General features: G+C 32.9%; 1 pseudogene; it reads right to left on the bottom strand.

Moving 5' to 3' along the window:
- Nucleotides 1–496: 496 nt before the first annotated feature.
- On the bottom strand, nt 497–1,294 carry LOC128180519 (glycoprotein 3-alpha-L-fucosyltransferase A-like; annotated as a pseudogene).
- Nucleotides 1,295–9,417: the final 8,123 nt, after the last annotated feature.

Consider the following 9,417-nt stretch of genomic DNA (forward strand, 5'->3'; position numbering starts at 1 on the left):
ATAAAACAACGCATCGGTGCTTCTAATTAGCATTGGATTCCTGGGTTGGGTAAATTATACTACTATTTTAAATGTAACCGAGCAGAAAGGAGGCAGATGGTGATTTCAGTCGATTTATTAAGTAGATAAATAAAGCATTGACCTATAAACAAAGAAATAATACATTAGACATAAAATAGAGTTTTACTTGTACATTTAATATGTTTAGTTTCTGAAATCTTTGACAATAAGCTACCGTTACTCCAATATTCATTTATAATATAAAAACATGTTTTGTAACAATTTAACATTTGAACTTACAAACAAGTTTTAGAAATTACTATGACAAGTTTACTAGTAGGTAAATGATCAAATTTCAAACCTCACATAATTAGATTTTTTGTTTTCTTAAATGGTAGTTTCTGGCAAAAATTATCATATATCAAAGTTTAAGACAAATATGATGGATCATTGCTGACCATCTAGCCTCCTTAACTATCGGTTAATTTACAGTCGGTTAACACTCGGTTTTAAACATGTCGATCACTTTTGGTTTTGTTAGTATTTTCTTATCCTCTTGTTGATCTAGCTTTTTGCAAACAGAACACATTGAATCGCGAAATATTTTATGTTTATTTAAAGAACGGTATTTATCTTTTTCTTTCAGATATTGAGTATATAATTTTTCACTAGATCCAATTTCTTTAAGCGCTTTTGCCAATGTTTCCGGAGACGTATAATCTAGAGCGTTTATGAAAGTTCCCTTAGGTAAGTATTCACCTGCTTGGGGTGGACCATTTTCAACCGTTATGATGCTCAAGTTGTATTCATATAAGTTAAACACTTTCTCTGTTGAGTAATCTCTACAAACATTATTTTCGAAGGAGAAATAAAACTTATAATCTCTAGAGAAATTCTTCAGACACTCATTCATAGCAGGATTTCGCACTTCTTTTTTCCACACGACCCAAACGTGTCAATATCTATGTACTTCTGCAACTTTTCAATGTATTCTTTACGACGAGATGGAACAGGGCAGTGACTAGACATCCAAACACCGAATTTTGTCTTCAGTCGAAAAAATTCAGAATAATTTCTTGTTATACTTTTGTCCAGTCTTATGATTTTACCATAGGGTCTCGAAACGTCAGCATCTCTACGATAAGACATGATCCATTCGAATTTATAGTCCCAAGGCGGGATTTGGCCGATGTGTGAACGCTTTGTTTTCCAGAGTACTGAAAATCCAGACCTGTGATTCAATCTTCATAGGAGGAGTTCTTGGCATAGTTGAGTGTGTGATGATTACACCACTACCTTTATTTAGATCAGAATTAACGGTTGATGATATACAGGTAGATCCAACGTTTTTACATTTATTCGCTCGAAAATAATCCGCCTCAGACAATAAATAGAATGGAAGGTTGTACCACAAGATTACCAAGGTTTTGTTATTGATGGGATATGATTCACCTTTTGATAAAATGATCCTCGTTTCACTCATTATTATCTTCTTTATATATGGATGAACATCAGTGGAATATATTTGTTGTAACGATGAAAAATATCCCAGAATAAAAATAAGAAGTACACCAGTACCACCAAACAAAAGGAAGGCCTGGTTGGTAGGCTTCATGTTTGAAGAACCTAAAAGAAAACAAATCACATAAAATTACAATACGACAGTGACGTAGCATTTTTGGGAGTTGATTTTTAATCAACTCTCCTATGCAGTCACTCGGACAAACCGAACGTGAAACAGTGTTTGGACCTCAGCACAAATCATTGCTCCTGACAAGACTTAGTTCTTGAAAATAATTGATGAATTCGATGTAATGTATGCTAAAGCATTGTTTTTCAAGGAAACTTATTTACAAATACCTTAAAAATAGTCAGATTTTAAATGGTACGAACAATTTAAATATTTTTTGTAGTCGTATGTATTTCTACGCCAGAGTTCAATATAGTCTCGTTCAACTCGACGCTCGGCTGTCTCCGTAAACCCTTGTCGGAGATTTACGGTGTCAGCCGAGCGTTTGGTTGAACGAGACTATAGTTCAATATTGCTTGGATCCATACAATTTTCGAGAAATATTTCTACTACTGATACATACTTTGATTGAATTAATTTTATCTTTAAATATTATTAAACATGATTCATATGGAGGTTTCTCGACATTCTAGTCGAAAAAGTTCAAAAATTCATATTATAAAAATATCCGTAATTCAAATTAGAAACTACGTATACGTGTACTTGTCATGCAAAAAAAAATATCATTGATTTTAAAATAATTATACATCGACAAATTCAACTCCCGTCAGTTCTTCAGTACTTTGATTTTAAGTGTGTGTGTGTGGGGGGGGGGGGGGCTTGGGCAGACTTAACCAAAAAAACGAGGCAAAAAGAAAAAAAAGGACCCCCCCAAAATTTTTTTTTACCGCAAATGTATTTGTTACCATTTACCAATTACCTGGGAATATAGTTTGATGAAAACAAATAACGATAGCAGTTTAAAAAATGATACAATTGGATGTATAAAATTATTTAGATAAAATCCGGTAGTGTCATATTATATACCATGTATATATATATATATATATATATATATATATATATATATATATATATATATATATATATATATATATATATATATATATATATAGGAGAGCCATATAATACTAAATGAAATATATATCTTTTTAAAATCTGTTATGTTATCTATTTTAAAAAGTTCTAATTTTGCCTATACATTTGTAACAAAAATAAGTGTACAGTCAGGAAATTGTTCATGTCCTGATTGTTTTTACATGGTCCCAAAATGTGTTGGGGAGGGGAAGAAACTCCATTTTCTTTAATACATATCAATTTGCTCGTACTGTGAGTATTTTCGGCTGGTGTTTTGGTTCCCCGGTTTGCTTTTTACTCAGTGCGTTTAAACCCGGGGTTAATTCACCCATGTTGTGTATAAAACGTAGTTATTTTCGAGAATTTTACGTGCAAATACAAATTTTTTTCAAAGAGGAAGGGATAATTTTTTCCCTTTAGAGGGAACGAGAGGGGTCCGATGTTGTTGTCAGTAATTTTACATTATCATAAAATCTGATGTGCTTGAATTTTCCCAGGAGGTGTCAGGAGCCCGACCACCCTTTTTTTGTGTACAATGCGATTATGAATTAAACCAAAAACACATAATATTGGCATGTTTTCTGTATAGAAAGATACATATTCTATAAGATCAAATGGTAATTTGGCTTCTTAGGTTACAGGTTCGATATCACCAAGACTTTAATAATTTTTTTCCTATCGTCTGTTGAAATATTCAAAACCGAATATATTTAAAATTCGTCATTTTCAAAACTTGTATAGTAACATAATCAAACACATTTAATTGGAGAAAAAAGATTTGACATGTACATATTGGCCTGTGTGGATATTCATTAAAGACACCAAGAAACACTTGGGATCCTGTCAGCTTTTTTTAAAAGCTGATTTCAATGAGGATCGAAGTAGCCAGTTTTTACAAATACTCTTATTTTATAAACAAATCTGTGTTATTCTATATACATTTGCACATATCAGTGGTAATTATATAAAGGGGGGTTTTTCATGAACATAATGAACCATGATCAGTACAACACTTGTTTGTTATGGATTAAACAGACTACACTGTATTGTTGTCTTTTAGTCTGAATTGCTGCCACTATGGACCTCTTTACCTAAGTAACATTGGGGAAGAACATCAAAATCACCTCATGTGGGGGGAGGGGGTGTGAGGGATTGTTAAAGACAATAAAAGTCGGTGGATGTGGAGCTGATGCCTGTCGGTCAGTGGTGACCACAATAAAAAACTGGTTAAGTAACGAAGCACTGGTTAGAAAGTTGCGAAAAAATGTAGAAAATTGAAATATTGAATCATGCTTTAAATGTTAAGGTTATCAGAAAAAGTCTGATAAATATTAAACATATTCATTTTAGGTATTTACATGTACTTCCAATCCCTGTGTTGCTCTGGCCGCTAGGAACCATAGAGTACTACTATGTTAATCGAAGGAATAATTATTCAAAACGTTTTCACAATGTACACAGGGAAGCCATCTAGCACTAGTCAGTCATAGTGGGAAAGCTATGGTCAATGGCGAATATCATAAATTAGTTTATAGAATTGCAAATTATAAGCATGTAATGAGTATATCAGTGATAAAAATATGCAGAATTTCATTCTTATAGATACATGTAAATAAATGTGTATCACTGTTCACAAATAATGCTGCAATATACCTTGATTATGTTTACAGGAGAGCCATTAAAACCTGGATTGAAGAGAGAATTGAGAGTGATGGGGAATGATCCTTGAAAAGAAATACTACTTTCTGTCACAAAATTTGTCCAAAACACCTATTTTATTGACTAGGTCAAATGATGTTATATAAAGCATTTAATGCATGTATTTACATCTGGAGTGACACAATCCTATAATTCACAAAATAAACAGATGATACTTCCATTGACTTTTGAGAGAGTCGTTCAATTCATGCATTGGATCTAGTGAGCAGGCACGTAGCATCTTTTTTTAAAATGGGGGGGGGGGGGGGGCTAGTGAGCAGGCACGTAGCATCTTTTTTGAAAATGGGGGGCAGACTCATCTAAAAAATCTTTACAAGCAAAAAAAAAAGGTTACTTTCCAAAAGCCGAAAAATCCTAATTCTGGGGAGGGTGGGTGGGAAGGGGAGGGGGGTGGGGGTGTCAAGTTTACCTTAACTTCAATTTCACATTTTATTTTCTTATCTTCATATCTTCAGATGACCATTTTCTAACATTGATGATGGTCCCATAAAAGTCTGTGTGTGTGTGTTTTTTTGTGTGTTTTTTTAATTGGGGGGGGGGGGGGGCAAGTCGAGGTTAATTCAATTTCTGGTATGTAAATTTAAGAGAAATCTATGCTGCGCAAAAAAGTGGGGGGGGGGGGCAGGCCACACCCTGGCACCCGATGCTTCGTGCCTGTGAGTCACTTAATGCCTGCATTGGTTCTAGATGGAGTCACTCAATGCATCAACGAATGCCTGTATTCGGTAAAGTTGCCAATTCCCTTTACATACAGTCATAAAATGCCTGCAAGGGCTTTTCTATTAAACACTATTTTAGCATTCCTCGGTTATTAATAGCTTAAAGAAATTTCTGAATCATATCCAAATTTGTAATTTTTTTAATGTCGTGTGAAAATTAAAGACTCTTTTCATTTAAAAACTATTCCGTGGTTTTTTTATTATAAACTAATTAACACGGTGTATTCTGGCGCATAATTCATTGACTTTGAGACCATGGTTTGTATATACTTTGATTCTCGCTTCATTTCCTTCCTACTGTTGGAAGCGGAAGAACAGCACTGCGTCGCGTAATCAAAATATAATCCGGATTGAATAACTACTCTGATTCATTAATCCTCTTGGTCAAATATACCCAGGAAAACCAGATTTAATCCATTGAAGATTTCATCCAGTCATCTTAATTATTCATAATTCCTTTGGAATACATGTACTTATAATATATATTCATGCCAAGTTCAATAATACTTTTAAAGTCCTGTCAACAATGACATGTAGGTCTATAGGACCATTATTATTCGTCAAATAAAATATTTAGAAAGGGAAGTCGGTTATATTTCAGTGTAAAGAAATATTTTAAACCCCTTGACATGCATGGTGCAAATAAGGTGCATTTTTCTCAACTAGTTAATATTTTTTTATCAACATCATTTTAGAAAGGGAAAATGAAGCTATTTCCTATATATTCTTGTAGTAAATATTCCTAATTTTTCAGACGCTTCTCAAAAGAACCTCTTATGATTGTAATCTCTGAAAAGATGCAAAAAAATCGATTTGATGTTGTTTACCTTCTGCGATTAGTTCGCTTAACTTTTTGTACCATGCGTGTATTTCCCTTCCGTTTTCAATTAAGCAGGTCCAGATTTCAACTTTTTATTTGTGTTTTATCCATTAAATTCAGCTCAATACCTCTGCATCAACTGAAGTGCATCCAGTTTGAATATTGTTGCTGTTATTGTTTTGAATTAGTTTACATAATATACATTTTTGATCGCTGACACTTCACATTATTTTTATGATTCTAAAATAGTTTGTACCATGAATTGTGCATACAATTCTTAAACTTAAATCCAGATACATGTATTGTAAAGTCAACATTTCGACAAATAATAAAATACTCTTTTTTTTGTTTGTCGAGCATATTATTTTTTTATAATTTTTGGCGTAATAATTGATAAATCATATTCGGAAAAGTGTCAAGTTCAAACCAGCGCAAAATTGGCGGCATGGCACAAGAGAGGTTAAATGGTACGCGCTTTGGTGAATTTTTCCGGTCAATTTTTCTTTGATACGTCGATCAGAATAAAAATTATTTTATTAATTTCTTAAATATTATAACGTTGAATCCCTCTTTACTACACAGTTTTACTCACGTGAGAAGAAAACAGGGGCACAAAAATGCATAATTAGGATACAGATATGGCAAATAAAATCAAAGTACTGAAAGTACTCAGAGACATCATTGCGGAGGAGATTAATCTAATAAATCCAAGTATTGAAGTACCGACGGGAGTTAATTTCATCGATTGATATTTATCTTAAAATCAACGATATGTAATTTCGCATGCCAAGTAGTTTCTTATCAGTAATTGAATAACGCAAATTTTCATAATATGAATTTTCGGGCTTTTCCGACAATTTTAAGAATTCTAGGAAAACATCATATGAATCATGTTGCGTAATATTTTAAGATAGAATAAATTCCATCAAACTATGTATCAGTAATGTAAATATTTCTGGAAAATTGTATGGATCCATCAAACTGCATAGAAGAGTTGATAAAAATCAACTCCCAAAAATAACAGTGGTTTTTTGTTCTTCAAATTATAAGGTATAGAATTCAAGGTTTAGAGTATCAATTAAGGCTTTGCAATACTAAACACTACAGGACAGAAACTACTTTGCTAACATATTCATGCCCTTTTATGGCATATGCAAAAACAAATTACAAACAAAAAAATATTCTGTTAGTTAGTACTATACCCGATGATTCACAATATATACTAAAATTTATGATATATAATCAATAAAAACTTTTGAACAGTGAACTTTTTCATATGAAAAAAAAATCGTTCATGCCTAAAAAAAACCCCCTAATGTTACATGTAAGTAATACATGCATGATCTCAATCTCGCATATTTGTTGTTCTTTTTCTTTTGCAGAATGTACGATTCGATTGTAGAAAGTGATCAAATATATTTCTAAGCGTTTTAAAAGGTAATGGAGATGACATTTATATATAAGAGACGCTACAACTCATTTTGCCTAATTTGCTCAAAATTACCGCTGATTTAATCATTTCAGGCTGTCCAAAAAGTAAATATTGCTAGCTCAGCCTTTTGATCAATAGCTTAGCGCATCAACTGTAAACTCTCTGCAAGAGATGAAAATATTACGAATTTATACTGATTTTACTTGTGGTGTAAACACAATTTTAGAGATATACATTTAGAATTTCGGAAAAATATTTAACACGCAGTTGCGAGCTTTTTCTGGCTGTAAAAAGATTCAATCTTTCAATATATGCACGACTTCTATTCTTTTATCTAACTATGTTTCAAAATAGAAATATCCAAAATGAAGAGAATTCGCTGTAATATCTCTTTAAAGCTCAATTTAAAATGATATACCGCGGTAGATCTTGTAATACCCCGTATTTCACTTTTGGAAGGAAATATGTACATTCTGTCAAATGTTTTTACACCTTTTTCACGCGAAAGTCTCTTATCAGCTTGCAAAAACACACTGACTTCCCAACTTACTTTGAAATCGACAGCGCTGGCCAGACAATGCAGGATTAATCAAGCTTCACAGCATGTAGCCTGGGTACTCTACCTATGCACACACTGAATGTGTGTGGGAGGGGGGGGGTTGCGTTAAAGGGTGTAATCTGGATGTTTAATTTATTTGTTTCACTATCCTTATAGTTGGTTTAGTATGCATGCCAAGTAAAACTAAACTAAAATGTGCCATGCTACGATCACGGTTGTCAGTACTTAATTGGGGGAATACTCAAGTTCACATTGCAGTAGTTAAACTTGTTGAAGGATCGATGCCGGGGGCGGGAGTGTAGCTATACATAGAAAGATAGATCTCCGCAGGAGATTGATAATGCGGAAGTAATATACGATACAGACTAAGAACCACTCCGTGTTTTTCCATTGAATCTCATAATTATTCAATATTTCGGTCAACACAAGATGGTTCTTGAGGAATCCTCATTATTTGACGTCACGGACAGGAAGCTGTATAACAAGTATAAATAGCCACTAAACGATTACACACCATTGCTATTCTTAAACTCATGCATATTCATACTTATACTTGGAATTTGACATATGGACTAAAATTTTCGAGAGAAATTATGTTTATTTATCGCAATATGTATAGTTCTATTTATTGTAATAGCAAATAAGATATTTATTTCAATAATAATATTGAAATATGAATCCCAAACGAATATTGCAATTTTTGCCGCTAGGTCGTGTCCGTCAAATCCACTATCGACGTCACATGTGAGCTGACCGGTAGCAATAGAGGAGGCTCATAGAGCCTGGAGCCTCCGTCTAAAAATGTTTTGAATAAACTACGATAAACTACTGTAATATTAAAGATATTTAAATTTGACTTGTTACATTTGTTACCATGATTACAAAAAGATTTGTGACAACAATATGTTCCTCCATTTTGTTTATACGCCTGTTTAATTCAAGACATGCTTTTTAATTATAAGTACATGTAACATCTAATTAATTTCTTTGGTCTTTTCACACCCTTATAGTTACCACTATTACGTATACACTATATTATGAATGTATACCCTCTGTCCAGGTAATGAATAATGCGACCTTTTATTAATTATCTTAAAATAATAATGAACTCTACCTAAAGACGTATTAATTGTTAGTATATTATCATACGTTCCTGATCTACTGAAAATTAAACAAAGCACGAGGTAAAAAGGCAACCTAAGTTGTGTAGAACACTACATTGGAGATATTTTAATCTCTTTCTCTCTTTCTGCTAATCCGTATGTACACCGGAAGAGATATTTAAAAACGAAAAGACTACATGTAAATAGTGTGTTCAAATAACTGTCAAAACACTTACGTGTTTATTTCTTTTTCATTAGAATTCTAAAACAATTCGTCAAAATCGAATCCGCCATCAATATTTAATATTCCACAAAGTAACTTAGTGATACGGTCATACATGTACCATACGCAAATGACCGTTTATGTAAACAAAGACATCTTATAGGTACATGTAAAAGTACATGAGCAAAAAGAATAATAACTCTATATTGCAATATAAGCGACTTTACGGGTAAG

The sequence above is a fragment of the Crassostrea angulata genome, chromosome 4, assembly GCF_025612915.1.
Source record: "Crassostrea angulata isolate pt1a10 chromosome 4, ASM2561291v2, whole genome shotgun sequence".
NCBI lineage: Eukaryota > Metazoa > Mollusca > Bivalvia > Ostreida > Ostreidae > Magallana > Magallana angulata.